The sequence below is a fragment of the Zootoca vivipara genome, chromosome 4, assembly GCF_965207765.1.
Source record: "Zootoca vivipara chromosome 4, rZooViv2.hap1.1, whole genome shotgun sequence".
NCBI classification, from domain to species: Eukaryota; Metazoa; Chordata; class Lepidosauria; order Squamata; family Lacertidae; genus Zootoca; species Zootoca vivipara.
The window spans coordinates 23,390,851-23,407,767 of record NC_142587.1 but is presented as its reverse complement, the minus strand read 5'-3'; positions in this window follow the sequence as shown (position 1 = coordinate 23,407,767).

Here is a 16,917-nt window from a genome sequence, read left to right as displayed (position 1 = left end):
TAGATACCAGATGCGACCCAGGTGGTGCTGTGGGTTGAACCACAGAGTCTAGGGCTTGCTGATCAGAAGGTCAGCGGTTTGAATCCCTGCAATGGGGTGAGCTCCCGTTGCTCGGTCCCAGCTCCTGCTCACCTAGCAGTTCGAAAGTACATCATAGTGCAAGTAGATAAATAGGGAAGGTAAATGGCATTTCCGTGCGCTGCTCTGGTTTGCCAGAAGCAGCTTTGTCATGCTGGCCACATGACCCGGAAGCTGTCTATGGACAAACGCTGGCTCCCTCGGCCTATAGAGCGAGATGAGCGCCGCAACCCCAGAGTCGGACACGACTGGACCTGATGGTCAGGGGCCCCTTTACCTTTTTAGATACCAGATAGTGCACTGACTAGTTTTGAGAAAACAGAAATCACATCCTTTACATTATAACATGTAGGAATAGTGTTCTGAAGCTGAGCTCTGTTTTTAATTCTCAGCACAAATGCTCAAGTATTCCATTACGATTCATATTGAGGATTATAATAATCTTGCCCTCTTCTGAGGATCTCAGGGTGGCAATTGTGATCCCTGCTTCCCTTTTATTCTCATAGCAACCCCATGAGTCAGGTTAGGTAGAGAGGCAATAAATTGTGTCCTCATCACCGAGGGCACGTGTTGCGGTGAGATCACAAAGACTGGCCTCACTTGTTTGTGTGGGTGGGATTGTTTGGATAGCCACAACAACCCGATTGGGTCCCTCGGTTGCTGGGGTAATTCTGGCCAATGGGGTTGATAGAATTTGCAGCCAGGGGACCTATTTATACCACTGCACATTGCATCAAGCTCCCTCTTAATGCCTCGTGCATCGGATCATCCGCCTACCCTCCCTATATTTAGGGTCTTGCTATATGACCAACCTTGCTATGCCCTGCTTTGGGGGCAGGGGCCCAGTAGGAATTTTCCCATTTGGCTGATTGGCTGGTGCCACTTGGGTTTCGCCTGCCACGGAGCAAATCGTCACAACTTTGTAAGGTTTGGAGGTTAGACATTGGTTCAAGGTGTGGTGGAGGAGAGGTTGTCACACCTGCCCCTCCCAATGTGCGAAAGGGTATTCCGTTAAAGGAATCCAGGTGCTCACCATGCTTTTGTCCGAACCCCTTCAAGGGGTTAGGGCCACGCCAGAGCACCTGGGAGCATTTTGGGGTGCGGTTGTGTCTGTGGTAGGGCCAATGCTCCCCCAGTCTGTTTACCCTTGCTGACTTCTGCCGTGTCCAGTTGTCAGTGCTGCCCTGCCGGAGGTGTAGCTGCAGCTAGTCGAACCAATGCCTAAGCAAACCACTCACATTCTGTAATCAATAAAGTTGTGATTAAAATTATGCCAATAACCTTAAACTAATATTGGTGACAACTGTGTTTTTCTTTGGGAGGTCTTCACACGCAACAGGCCAATGGCTACTCAAGCAATACTCATTTACCTGGGATTCCAGAGAAGAACACCTTGCTGCCTGGCATGGTGGTGGTGAGGTCCAGGGCCATCATTTGCCCATGTGTCCATTGAGCTCCTCCTTCAAGCCACGTGATTTTGGCAGAAAATGCATGTTCACATGGGCAGTCTGAGGGTGGCAAGAAAGTCAGGCTGTGTCAGTGACCTGGCTTCAACGAGGTCCACAGCTCTCCTGTTTTTAAAATAAGTGTACATCATTTTTTCCTGTTTGATTTTATCAATATTTTTTAATTAAATAGCTTATATTATTTTATGTAAACTGCTTTGAGGTTTTTTGTGGATTTAAGTGGTACATAAATCTTGTCAAATAAAAATGAAAGAATAGAGTTTTATAGAAGTGAGGGCCGGCCGGAACCCACTTCAGAACAAAACTGCTCTCAGGTAGAACTTTTTCTCCTGTGATCGAGGCTGCAATCCTATACACATTTATCTGGTACTAAAGTTGTGTACACACCTCCATTTACTCTGCATCAAGTGTGCACCCGCACTGGTCCATATCTATCCTGTAACTACCCCATCATGAAATAATGTGTTTCAATGCAATTTTCCCCAAACTGGCTTCAGTGCAATTCAAATTGAGAAAAAGAATGTCCTAGTTGTGTGGCCAGCGATGTGGACACAGCCTGTATGTCCTGTAGCCAGCGATGTGGATGCAGCCTAAGTCTCATTGAACTCAGTGGAATGTAAATCTGAGCAAACATCTGATGTACCCAAGTAAACCAGACCTCCTGTGACCCTATGTGGAAACGTGTTCCTCTACTGAGAATGAAGCCCCTGTTTTTGCAGCAAATTACCTGCAGGTTCCTGGTCCATTGTGCATTTGGAAGCATCATGGAAGGACAGACATGCAGAGCACCTGTTTTGACAGCATCAAGTTTCGAGAAGAGGCACTGGCAAAAAAAAGTTGGAGGATAAGGTCGGAATAATTTTTAAGTGCTGTGGTTTTCCAAACAAATCACAGGAGGAGGAGATAATTTTTATTAGGAAAAGCTAAACTAGAAGGATAAAGGAATGGAATATCCCCATAGGTGCTAAGAATCCTGAAGATACTGCAAACGTGATTACTTTGAGGGAGCCCCATGAGGCAAAGTCTGCTTTCCTTTTACAGGAGCTTAATGAAGAGGCACAACTGGGAGGCAGTGTAGCAGATGAGGGAAGGCCCCGGGTCTGCTCATCTGGCCAGCAGGGAGAGCTTCATTTGATTACTTTGAAAAGACAAAGAGGCTCAAAAATGAACTTCTAAATTTGCAGAACTTATAATTGAGGATATTATCACGCTATTATAGACATATAATTTACTTGCTCTGCAAGAGAAACCATCTTTTCGGCATTAGGGGTTTTTCCATCTTCTCCCGAAGCCGTATTAACAAAGTTCAAGAGACTCTTTCTCCCCCAGCCACATTTGCTTAATTGCCTAAATCAGTGGTTTTCAGACTACTTAACTTTGTTTGCCAAGGAACCACCTGTGCTTTTGCCATTGCTGAGGATGCCGGGCCGTGTCTTAATGCCGGGGAAGCCTATGTGCTGCCCTGCAGACATTGCCGAACTATAACTCTCCTCACCCCTGATGGTTGGCCGTGCTGACTGGGGCTGGTGGGAGTCCAACAACACTGTTTCAAGGTGGGAGTCGGGGGCAAGTCAGAAAAAACTCACAAGGTGCCAGTGAAGTTGACTCTTTCAAAGAAACAAAACAGTGCAGGCTTAGCAAACAGAGCATCTCTTCCCAGTAGGTCTTGCCCCAATGAGGCAGTTGCAAGGACTAAAGGCCATTGTCTGCCTACTGCTCTCTAAGGCTCCTCCCTTGGGTCCTTCCCAAGCAAACTGAGGCTCTTTTGTCTTGTCTCTCGTTGCTCTGCCCTCTTCATACCTCTGTGAGCTCTGGGAGACCAGGGGGGGAGAGGAAGCTGGTCACAGCAGGAGGGAGTGTCTCCCTAGCTTCTTCGGCATCCAGTCTCATTGCTACCTCTCCCCCCCCCCCTTCGGCCTTTGCTTCTGCCTCTGGTTCTCGACTTCCCTCTGCCACAGCTTCCTCCTGTTCACTAAACCCTGTTCACTAAACCCCTTCAGCTTCTGACACCTCCTCCTACAAGTCTTCTCCTTCTGACCATTCATTGTCATCTCACCACCGATTGGCTATAAGCCTCTTCCCCTGGGGGTTCCCTTTGGGCTTCCCTTACTGTTGCCTCCCACCTGCTGTTCTGCATCCAGCCATTCCATGACATCTGGGTGTTCATTTGTAGCGTGTAGGCCAAACCTGTTGGTCCTTGGTCTCCATCTGCATAAACAGAGGCTTGGCGAAAGACCGTCTGATGCACAGTATCCTCAAAAGTGGACCAGGAAAAAAAAATCCCTGCATAATAGATGGGGTGTGACTTACTCACCTCTCTTTGCAATGGTTGAACTGCTTAGTTAGCTGTGGGTCGAAATGTCCAACTGTGAATTAGCGTAAGGGATAGTGAGGGATATTGGCAATGAGGCTGTGAAAAGCCTAAGGCAGTTTCCATTAGACAGGAAATAACAAGCCACACCGTTCTGAGCTGGAATATTTCATCCTATTATCCCTGTTCTTCCAAAAGCTCCTAAAATGTTAGCTGTCTGTAATGTAATTATATGTGTCTTTGCCAGTTTATCTTTCCCTCATTTTGTGTGTGTGTGTGTGTGTGTGTGTGTGTGTGTGTGTGTGTGTGTGTTTGTGTTTTCCCTATACAACTGTCTGCCTCATAAAAAATAAGTAAAATCTTGCTGTTTGGAGATATTCATAGTACTCATTCCATATTGGAATACAATACAATACAATCTTGTATTGTAATGTTCTGTATATTGCTTTCTATGTTTTCTAAAACGTCCCTATCCTTAAAACGGAGTATTTCCCCTGCTATTATACTACGGTGGGATTTCAGCAAGAAAGGATTAGAGTCCAGTGGTATCAGATGTTTTCTGCAGACTCCTGCCTCCATCTAACATATGTTTTAAATAAAAATTAGCTTAGGTCTCATGATATTGCTTAGGGGGTTTTGTGTTGTTTTTAAAGCACACACACACACACACACACACACACACACACACACTTAATTCTGTTGTAATAGTTATACTATCCAAATTTTATCTTCAAGCAATAAATGTAAAACTTAATTTAAGCTACATCAATTAGATCTGGGTTTGTGATTTTTATCTCCTACTTATACATTAAATAGTTGATTTAAACTATACAAATTGCTTTAGATCTTGGAGGACGGCGTGCGTGTGTGTGCTGCCGAGCTGGAGAGAAAGTGGAAATGTTGCCAGTTTTCATTAACTCTGGCTCCCTCTCCCACATACTGTATTTTGCGGAAATGGGCAAAGCATGGTCCCACAAGTGCTTCTTACCAATAACACAACCAGCTGAAGATGATACAAAAGGACAGTTTTAGAAGAATGCCAATTCCTATGACCAGTTCAGTGAATATAGGGTTGGTTCAGATGCAGTTTTAAATGATTATTATGAATGCCCATCTCCATTTGAAAGGCTTTTGTGTGCTTATGCAAATACTTGACATTAGAAAGGGCCGGAAGTTATGTTCACATGTGGTGGGGGTATAAACATGCATATTTTTGGTGGCAAAAGGAGTTTAAGGAGATAACAGAAATTGCTGGGTTAAAGCTATGACAAGGTGGAAGGTTCACAGGCTATGAAGGACTTGCTCACAAATTTATTGACAGCTGCATGAGTTTATTATAGCTCAGAAGTGGAAGGGGCAAGGTGAATATAAAAAGATGAAGGGCATAAAGAGGCATGGGATATAGCTATTAATGATAAATTAACATGGGCTATTAAGGAAAGACAGGGAATATGCAGGAGAAATGATTTTGAGGAGATATGGAAAATATTTGTAGAATTTGTACTGTTAAAACGGAAAGGGGTCAAACCATGGCAAGAGGTGTTGAAATTTTGGGAGGTTGGATAGTTACAATGGAATGGTCTCAGGGGTGGGGAGCACATATTATTATTATTATTATTATTATTATTATTATTATTATTATTATTAAAATAGAAAAAGAAAGGGGGACTCTCCAACAAATAAATGGGCCTTCCCCCCTATATATTCTACAAACACCATATTATCTTATGACAATGATACCCAGAGAAACATCAATCTCACCTTTCTTTCAAGGAGCTCGCTGTGGCAATCATAATCTCACATTGTCTCTCTCACAGCAACTCTTTGAGATAAGTTAGGGTAAGAGATAGTGACTGGTCCTTGTTCAATGCAGTGACCTTCATAGCTGACTAGAGATTTGAGCCTGGGGTGGAATCTACACACATATAAAAATCGCTGTGAAAATGCTTAAAAAAGAAGAAGAGGTTTCAAAAAATATATTGAATTTTGCATAGCTCAGTCTTGCCATCTACCGTCACATTTGTATATCACACTTTACAACACTTTAAAAACATTTTATTTGCAGCTCCATAGCTGAGTCCTGGGTATCCCTTGCCTTAGTCTGACACTGGCAATCTCACCACTATAACGCACTGACCACAGGTTTAGGCCTTGTCCAAACTTATGCTTGTCCTGTGGTTTTCCCCTGGGACTTCACCACTGAATTGGAACAAATGTCAATCTCATGTTCTCCAGCATTTCTGCCATGAAAACAAGGAAGTCATATTCCATCACCACCATCATCATCATCATCATCATTTTATTATTTATACGCTGCCCATCTGACTGGGTTGCCTCAACCACTCTGGGCAGCTTCCAACATATTGTGTCCTCCCTCAAAGATGGCACGAGTTGCAGTGAGACCTGGAGACCGACCTCCTGCATTGTGGGTGGGTAAGATTGGTCCGCCACAACACCCGATTAAAAAACATAATAAAACATTATTTTTTAAAAAATTCCTTTCCTATACAGGCTGCTATATTGAGTCAGACCATTGGTCTCTCTAAATCAATATTGTCTATAATGGCAGGTGATGGCTTTCCACAATGTCAGACAGGGCATCTTTAATTTATTTATTTATTTATTTAATTTCATTTTACCCCGCCCATCTGGCTGGGTGGCATCCCACCTGGAGATGCCAACTAGAAATTTGACTTTTTTGAGAGATATTTGTCTTTTGAGGGAAGACACATACAATGGTACCTCGACTTACGAACGACTCGACAACCGAATATTTCGACTTACGAATGGGGGTAATGTCTCGACATCCGAAAGGAAACCGCGGCGGTTTTAGGTAGGGATTATTCGACTTATCAATTTTTAGATAGGGTTGCTTCGACTTACTAATTTTTCCATTTACAATGCATTCCTATGGGAAATCGCGTTTCCTTTTTTAAAAAAATATATTTTTATTAATTTTCCAATTAAAACCAATTATATCACATTCGTTATTTCAAATTATACACATATATATCAATCAAACCGAATATTATGCCAAATCATCTAAAAAATTTTTTTTGGGTTCCCATGCTTCAAGAAATTGGGGATTCCTCGCAACCGTCCACTGCCGTCTTTTTTCTAAAGTTCAAATCGTCTCTCCAAGTTCATAATAATCCGAATCTTTCCCTTATAGTCACATATTTTTTTTTTTTAAAAAAATATTTTTATTAATTTTCCAATTAAAACCAATTATATCACATTCAATATTTCAAATTATACACATATATATATCAATCAAACCGAATGTTATGCCAAATCATCTAAATAATTTATTTTTGGGTTCCCATGCTTCAAGAAATTGGGAATTCCTCGCAACTGTCCACTGCCGTCTTATTTCTAAAGTTCAAATCGTCCTCCAAGCTCATAATATTCCAAATCTTCCCCTTACAGTCACCTAGATGTTTTCCACTTTCATCCGATTGTTCCAGCTGCTGAGATAAATGTCAAACGAAGTTTCACAGATGTTCTTTCTCCTGTGTGAGTTAATCAGTCCAGCCTCCCCATAAATCTTCTTAGTGGAGCTCCCTGTTGCGACGGAGTAGCAGCGCCATCTTAAAAGGCTCAAATCACTTTCATTTTCTCTCATAGCCATGAAGATTTACGATTTATTTATCTTTATAGAATTTACAGCTTTTTCAGGCAGGAGACCCAAACATCCAACCATGAACTCTTGGTAAATTAATGGATCTCCTTGCCCTATAGCTGAACTTAGCTTCAGGTCGCTGCTCCAATTTAAAGTGCGTCACAGCTCATAAATCCTCCGAACGCGTCCAGAACTCCTTCCGTCTGACTAGGGGGGGGCTTTTCTCATCGGCAACTTCACATCTTTAAGAAATATGCTCAGTGCTATAAAGTTCAACTCACACAGTCTTTTGCTTCTCTTTCACTCCAAACAAGCCAGGACATCGCGTCCGGGAAGATACGAGGCAACAATATGAAGAAAAAATAAAAACTTGCTTCCCTTATCGCTCCGTCCCCATCAATCCTTCTTCCAGATGCCGTACATTCTTTGACTCCTCTCGCTCAGCAGCATAAAATTCTCAGCAGTAAACAGCGCTTCTTCCCCTCCTTCTGAAGTATGTCCATAGATTTAAGCCTAATTATCTTCTTTAACCATGGAAATCCCCGCCATGCAGATTAGCGTCCGGGAGTCCTGGCCGTCGTAAGTGCTCAGCCCAAGCTCCCCCCACTCCAAAAACAGTCGGAGTGGGTCTGGGGGCATCGCGGGCCAGCGGCCCCTCTCCGTAACCCCCGGAGAGGGTAGGGGGTTGCCATTTACTCCCCTAGCAACCGCCAAATTCCTTACGAAGGTCAGAGAGATGGAAAACAGGTCCGCCATTCCTGCAGGCGGAAACCGGAACCCCTCAGTCCAGCCTCCCCATAAATCTTCTTGGTCGGGAAATCACGTTTCCAATGGCGTTTTTCGACTTACGAATTTTTCAACCTACGAAGGTGCCTTCGGAACGGATTAAATTCATAAGTCAAGGCACCACTGTACTTGCGTCCTTCTCTTATGTAGTCCATTTTTTATTTCAAAAAGGATTTATATTCCCCTTTTTCTGCTGAGTGCAGTGCTCTGCCTCCACAGTTGGAGGCAGAAATGCTGAATGCCGGTTCCTTTAAACTGCAGGAGGGAAGAGTGATCTTGTGTTCAAGTCCTGCTCCCTGGTTTCCCATGGGCCTCTGTGAGAACAGGATGACGGAATAGATGGGCCATTAGCCCGATCCCGCTGGCTCTTCTCATGTTCACTGAGTTTTCAAATTATAGACCGTTTAAAAACAACAACCCACCGTTTAATCCTATACATGTAGACTCAGAAAAAAAGTCCCATTGAATTCCCTATAGGATTGAACTCCCCATAGGACTTGCTCCCTAGCAAGTGCGTATATGATTTGCAGTCTAAAACACATAGGGGAAAACATAAAATCCATCACCAGCACTGCTTTTCACAGTAGTTGGAAGAATAAACACCGCCTTAAACTTGAACTTGCTCAAGACAACCTACTAATGGATTGTACCCAATGATTTTAAAACAACAATATTGGAAGCAAATTTTATTGCAGCTATTTGTGTGCAGGGGCAAGGATACTTTCCTTCTTACAGGAGAGTGAAAGCGAGGTCAGTTTTCCCACAGGGTATATAAGAATTTAGTTCCTCATTTGATGAGAGGCAGAGTAGTCTGCTTTTACTTATTTAGCCCAAGGCAAATGTTTAAATGTTCCTCTAGCTGTACAGAGCAATATTGTTTCTGCTTTAATTCTTGTCAGAGCTCGAAATCGTCGTGGAGAAGGCAAAAGTGTGGGTGGGGCAGATGAAAGGCTATGGCTCATTTCTTCATTTCACAGACTGTTGGGAAAACAGATGGCTGTATTGGCAGAAGGCCTTGGTTTAAAACTGATGATATCCATGTTGTGGTGGTTTGGAATGCCTACCTAATGGCGAATAGATTTCCTTTGTCACAGCTGCAGTCTTAAGCTGACCTAATTGAAACCTAGTTCTTCCTAAAGAGAACTTAAAAGCCCAGCTATGCCTAAGAACTAGTTTGCTGATGCTCCTGAACAGAGGCACTGAGTTGCACCCAACATTGGGGGGGGCAGTGTGATGTCACAGGCGTGTAACATCACACACACACCAAGGCTCCTCAGAAGGTCACACAAGAGTGATGGACCTTCAAGATTCTGGCACAACCCATCAGAGGGTTGTAGTGACACACTGCATGACTGGAGGAGGTTGACAGTCAGGAAGGCCAACTGTCAGGAGCCTCTTCCGCCCTCTCAACATTGAGGGGGCCTGGCCCCTTGCCAAGGGATTTCAAGGGGGCTGGAGACACCTCGGCCCCTGGAGTTTGCTCACCTGCTCCTGGGCACTTGTGTGCACTGTAATATGTACTTTTTGCATGGAGGCCAAAACACTTCATTTCGAACCAACTCTAACAAATGTTCGGTATGAGTAAAACCAACTCAAAAGCTATGTTCTCCCTAGGGCCCGGTCTCTAGAGCTTTGGTGTAGCACCTGAACCGAAACTGTTCCAGAGGCTGGCAAACTGGAACATACATAAAATGTAGAATTGACTCCCCAACGTTATGCATGCACTATGAACACAGCTAAATAAATAGATACAGGTGGATTCAATTACTCAGCAGTCCTACAAAACAGAGTATTTCAGTCTGCTATTGTCATGTTTAAGACAAGTGGCTCATCCCACACAGGGCTTGCAGTTGCACAGAATGAGCTTTCCCCCAATATAAGAATGGTCTTGATGATGAGAGAAGAATTGACCTAATCTAGTAGCTGGTCTCCAGCATGAGACAATCAAGTGCCCTTGGAAAGCTAACAAGCAGGATACAATTGGGTAATCAAAGGCATAGTGTCCCTGTATTGGAAGTTTCCATAGCCATGTAAATTTACTATCTATTTATTTAAAATATTTATAGGCTGCTCCTCATGCCTACAAAGGCAGCCCAGAGCAAGTTACTACATTAAAGCCTTTTAGAGAAAATTGGAAAATCAAAAGAATGATATTTAAAATATTCAGGCTGCAGTCCTACACACAGTTACCTGGGAGTAAATTCTGCTGATCTCAGCAGGGCTTACTTCTCAGAATATCTGTAAAAGGATTGCACTAGACTAGTGTTCACCAACCAATTTCTTTGGACTATGACTCCAGTGCTGTCTGGGGCAAATGGATGTTGTGGTCCAAAACTTCTAGAGAGAACCAGAAGGCTGCACCAGACGAAACTAGTGTCAATCAGTTTGACTCTCAGCAACATCTCCACATCCTTCATCATTCCCTCTAATAGCAAATCAGATGAGCCAGTTTCTAGCAGCAAGAAGCACGTCTTCAAATGTTCTCCAGCCTCATCTAGACATAAGGGCCAGTGTCACTTTATATATTCTTTGCTCTGTTGGCTGATGAGTTACATCTCTGGAAGGAACCTAAATCAATTGCCCAAGGTTGGTAAAGATGACCAAACTTCCAGAGTTAGGGCTTGTAGCTTTTAGCACTTTCAGTGTATTTTCATCTTTTTTGCCCTCCACATTAGCAATGCATTTGTGACCATTGATAAAGGTAAAGGTAAAGGGACCCCTGGCCATTAGGTCCAGTCGTGACTGACTCTGGGGTTGCGGCACTCATCTCACGTTATTGGCCGAGGGAGCTGGCGTACAGCTTCCAGGTCATGTGGCCAGCATGACAAAGCCGCTTCTGGTGAACCAGAGCAGCAAACGGAAACCTATTTATCTACTTTGACGTGCTTTTGAGCTGCTAGGTTGGCAGGAGCTGGGACCGAGCAACGGGAGCTCACCCTGTCCTGGGGATTTGAACCACCGACCTTCTGATTGACAAGCCCTTGGCCCACAGCACTACCCGCGTCCCTGACCACTGATAAAACACCCATAGCTGCCAAGTTATCCCTTTTTTAAAGGGAAATTCCATTATGCTGAATAGGCTTCCTCGTGGGAAAAGGGAAAACTTGGCAGCTATGAAAACACCACAAAAAGCAGTATTGAAGTGATTATAAATATGGCTGTGTTTTATTTCATTTCATTTTTCCTGATGCACACAAGCAATCCTGCACATTTTTTAAATGCACACATACAAAATCTTGAAACGGACAAGCAACATCAAGGTTGCGTTGTTTCTGCTTTTTTGTAAGAGCACCCAAGTACACATGCACATTGATAAAATCCTACACAAAAAGAATCATGATCTGAGTGTATGAATTAAGACTGATTCTTTGCATGGTTTCTCAGGAGACACACACATGAGTAATGTAGAGGAGAAGATGTGGATGAAGCAAGACTGTGCATGCACCACACTTTGTACAAAATCTAGAAAGAAACAGAACAATGAAGAATTCCTAATGAGTCACTCCCACTCCATTAAAAAAAAAAACCAAACAGGTTCTTCAAAACTCTGGGATTCAGAGTGAAAGTTGGATAGGACAATTTTGGAAGCACCCTTCTCTAATTTCTTTTCACTGGGAGGTATGGCAGCTTTGCTGATAATTGCAAAGTATTAATTATATGCCTGATTTTGCCAGTTTTGACTTTAAATGTCAACTCTGTGCACAAACTGCATTAAATCCCATTCTGTAAATATTTTGCCCAGTGTATCAGTTTGCTTTGCTATATATGTGCCCTATGAACAATGAAGCCCAAAGAATGAACAGGTCCTGTAGAGAGAGATTAGCTACATGACCATAAAATTTGAGGGAGGAAACTGGGGATGTTAAGCAAACACGGCAAGTCCAGGGTAGCCTGGACTCTCTGCTGAGACATTAAAATATTACAGTTCCTTTAGTGGAGTGAACATAGTGAACTGATTAACAGTAGTGGAGGAATCATACACAACTAATAGGTAGAAAATTCAGAGATCAATTTTTTAAATGTTACAGCTCAATTATTTTACTTAAGGGAAAATAAAATACACAATGGCCTAAGCCAAGAACATGAAATATAGTCCATTTTATTTATGGATTACTGACAAAGCTCAGTTGTGGAGACATATGATTTATGACATCTCATGATTTATATCACATGGAAATAAATTCCATATTCTAGCATAAAGCCATATCCTTTACCCAATGATGTTGGAATGCATATGAATGTTACACACACACACACACACACACACACACACACACACACACCCCACTGCAAAATATTTGAGAATAGTCAGCAAAAGTGGGGGTCTCATAGGTTTGCAAGGGTTCAAAGGCCACAATTTAAACCAATTTAGGCCAACTGAAACGAATGGGTCTATGCATACCTATCTGCGTGCAAATTCTATAGCCAAAATACTCTTCTTCATAAATTCACACCAGCTAGATGGTCACAAGACATAGCAGCCCATGTTAAAACAAAACAACACGGGGGGGGGGGCAGTAATTTGTTCAATTGCATGGTAATCTGTATTTCTTTGATAGAAAATTATTTTGATTAAACAATGGGGGACACCCAACAGGAAGTCACACTTGGGATAGTCTAGTTGGATATCACCCAGTCTTTGTGTTTGTATTCAGAATGCTTTGTGATCTGCATCAGAATGGCCCCCACAAGGTGGGCTGTATTACCAAATGAATTAGGGATGCACACTCCAAATCATCCAATAAGTTCACACCAGCACTGGATTTAGAAGAGGAGTAGTAGTAGTAATAGTACCGTAGTTTGGATTTGATATCTCGTTTTATCACTACCCGAAGGAGTCTCAAAGCGGCTAACATTCTCCTTTCCCTTCCTCCCCCACAACAAACACTCTGTGAGGTGAGTGGGGCTGAGAGACTTCAGAGAAGTGTGACTAGCCCAAGGTCACCCAGCAGCTACATGTGGAGGAGCAAAGACGCGAACCCGGTTCACCTGATTACGAGTCTACCGCTCTTAACCACTACACCACACTGGCTCTCTAGGGTGTGTGTGCATGCAATTCCCCCATACAGGACACTGAGCTGAGGGGAGACAAATTGAGAAGATCCATAATTGAGAAGATGCATTTGGGAATGCCAAATTTTGGCCTCATAGAGGGCACCACGTGATGAAAGATTACCAGAGTCTGTCCCTGTTCACACCTGAGTAAGGTGCCTTAGATCTCAGATCTAAAACCAATACCAACCCTTATTGGGTGTTCCCCTCCAAGCAAACGTATCTGTGTGGAGGGCAAAAGCTGGGTCACAGACAATAGTTCTCCTCTCCACTTCTGTGCTCCCCAGAAACCCCATCTCCCTGCAATCCCCATTTTATGTAAAGGGCATGTGTACAGGCTCTCCCCACAATTTGGGTTCTTGATCACAGGGAAGACCTTCGCATGGACACCAGGCATGGCTCTACTTTCCCTCTCTATGCAATTAATAACCATATGGAAATGAGCCTCCACCTCAATGGCTATTGTGGTTTAGGGTGTTCCGATCCACCAGGCAGCATTCAAAAATTGGTGCAGAAGAGGCACCAAGAAGAGGTTGGGCTGGGGAAGCAGCTGTCGCAAAGATTCTTTCTTCTTCTTCTTCTTCTTCTTCTTCTTCTTCTTCTTCTTCTTCTTCTTCTTCTTCTTCTTCTTCTTCTTCTTCTTCTTCTTCTTCTTCTTCTTCTTCTTATCATACTGTCCTATGCCCAGGGGTCTCAGGGCAGTTCACAGAATAAAATCAAGATATAAAACCACAAAATAAACAGCAACCCAATACCGCCCACCCCCCCACCCACCCCACAAAAAACACATTTTAAAAGGGCATAGGATGTAAATGAGGCTGCATTAAAAAAAATTAAATCTAAATTGTATTTTAATCTGCATTTTAATCAATTGTTTTTTTCTTTTACGTTTTATTGTAATTGTAATTTTATTGATGTCAGCCGCCCTGAGCCCAGCTCTCACTGGGGAGGGCGGGGTATAAATACAAAATTATTATTATTATTATTATTATTATTATTATTATTATTATTATTATTAAATCGGATCCAAAGGCCTGGTTAGAAAGGTTTTTGCCTGGTGCCTAAAGGTGTATAATGAGGCGCCAGGCGAACTTCCCTGGGGAAAGCATTCCACAGACAGGGAGCCACTGCAGAGAAGGCCGGTTCTCGTTTTGCCACCCTCCAGATGTTTCAAGGAGGAGGCACACGAAGGAGGCCCTCAGAAGATGATCTCAGGGTCCGGGTCGGTTTATATGGAAAAAGGCAGTCCTTGAGGTATTGTGGTTCTGAACTGTTTAAGGCTTTATAGGTCAAAACCAGCGCTTTGAATTGGGTCAGGAAACTAACTGGTAGCCAGTGCAGTCGTCCCAGGATCGGTGCAATATGCTCAAACCGCCTTGCTCTGGTGAGCAAGCTGGCCGCTGAATTCTGCACCAGCTGAAGTTTCAGAACCGTATGTGACGATTGCCCAAATTTAGGGACAGCATAGAAGGAGTTAATGGGATTAGCCAGTTAGACCCCTAGGGGGTGGGGTTAGGAGGACTATATAAACCCACCCCTGGGAGGAGAAGGGGGTTGTTGTGGTTGGGGCTGGTTGTGGGAGGTTGAGGAGGTGTGGCTGAGAGTTCTGAGAGGCGGCAGTTGAGAGAGTCTGAGGGTGAGGCAGAGGTAGCGAGGTAACCAGAAGGGAGAGAGAGTTTGGAACTGTTATTGATTAGAAGCTATAGGTACAGGCCGGTATAGGAACTGTTATGAAAGGAAATAAGAACTAATCTTTTGGAAACCACATGCTTATGTACTAAATCTAAATAAACACAGTTTGTTCCAACATTATCCCTGACTGGAGTGAGTGGAGAGATTACCAGACATATACTGGTTGGTGGCAGCGGAATTGAAACGTGGTTGGTGCAGGTACCAACGGACCGTGAAACGCATAGCTGCCAAGTCTCCCGTTTTCCCCGGGAAATCCCCGTTTTTCCAGCTGTTCCTAGCTGAAAAAACGGATTTTTTTTTTTGTTTTTCCCCGGTTTATTCTGGCGCAGCGGCCATTTTGGAACTGGGCGGAGCATGCTCAGAAGCGACTTTTGATGCTGCTCTGCCCAGTTCCAAAATGGCTGCAGTGCGACTTCTGGCATGGTGGCCATTTTGGAACTGGGCAAAGCAGCATCAAAAGTCACTTCTGTGCATGCTCCGCCCAGTTCCAAAATGGCGACAGCGCTACTTCCGGTCTGCTATTTCCGGCCCGGTCCCTTATTTCTCTGACAGCAACTTGGCAGGTATGGTGAAATGTCTGGGGGTTCTGTGCAGGTTGAGGTAACCGCCACACCGTCTTCAGAGGCAGCCCTCATATAACACATAACTTTGAACGCTCCAGATTTGCTATATAAATGCTAAGCAGCATTACTTAGAAGGCAACAGGGGATGAGATGCAGGGTGGTGTTTTGGGGTGTGTGTGTGTGTGTGTGTGTGTGTGTGTGTGTGTGTGTATGTGTGTCATGTGCAAGTCAATACATATAGGAAAACAACTCCCTGAACTGGAGCTGGTCAATGAAAAATGACATTTTGAAAAATAAAAATAAAAATCAGTAGCTCTAAATAAACTGCAGGAGCATCGTTACATTCCTGGGGAGCGAACCAGCCTGGATTCTGGCTCTGGTGCATGAACATAAAATGCAAATACTGGGCTGCAGAAGTGTCAAGTCATGGAAGTGGTGGGTCCTGTTACTGTCCTTAATTAAGAGCTGGACAGCTCTGAGCCAGGGAAATGGTAGCACTTTGGAGAGAGTTCAAAGCCAAATTATTAGGGAGCTAGGAAGATTCACTTGCAAAATGTTACTTAAAGCAAATTGCACATAATTAATTTGTAATCTTCTGTGCGAAGGGGCTGTTCCTATCGGTGAGGCCTTGAAATGTGCAAGTACCAAGGATGGGCCAGTTAATTAGAGTGGCATGTGACACACAAATCAGCATTTGGCGGTGACAGTCAGAAAGTGACACATTGGCAGCGTTGCTGGGAAAATGTCTGGCAATTAGATCTGATAGTTACTGCTGATGCTGCTTGCCAAGGAAAATGGAAGATTTCAGGGGTGGCCCAAAAAACAAACAAAAAAACCCTGAGCCACATGAAGATCCAGGGAAGGAACAGAAAAAGAACAGAAATATTGTTAAGAAGAATATATCTTTATTGTCATTGTCCCCTTGCAGGAACAACAAAATTACTCGATTGCTACATCCACTCAGATAAAGCATTCCGCATAATCCAAAATTACAAAACCTAATTAAAAACAGTAAATATAATACAAATAGCAAGTAAAATAAGATGACTTCAAACCCCAATAATGAATGCAATCTGCAGGCAACATGGTTCCTTTATCCTTGATCTCTTCCTTAGCCCACACCCTGGAACTGAAGGAATCAGAAACTGGAATGAGTTGGTACTTGGAAGTATTTATTTTCTTATATTTATCCATCATGGAACCCATTGCAGCACACACCCCCATCGGTCTGCCCGGACACTTAGGTCCAGTGCCGAGGGCCTTCTGGTGGTTCTCTCGCTGCGAGAAGCCAAGTTACAGGGAACCAGGCAGAGGGCCTTCTCGGTAGTGGCGCCCGCCCTGTGGAAC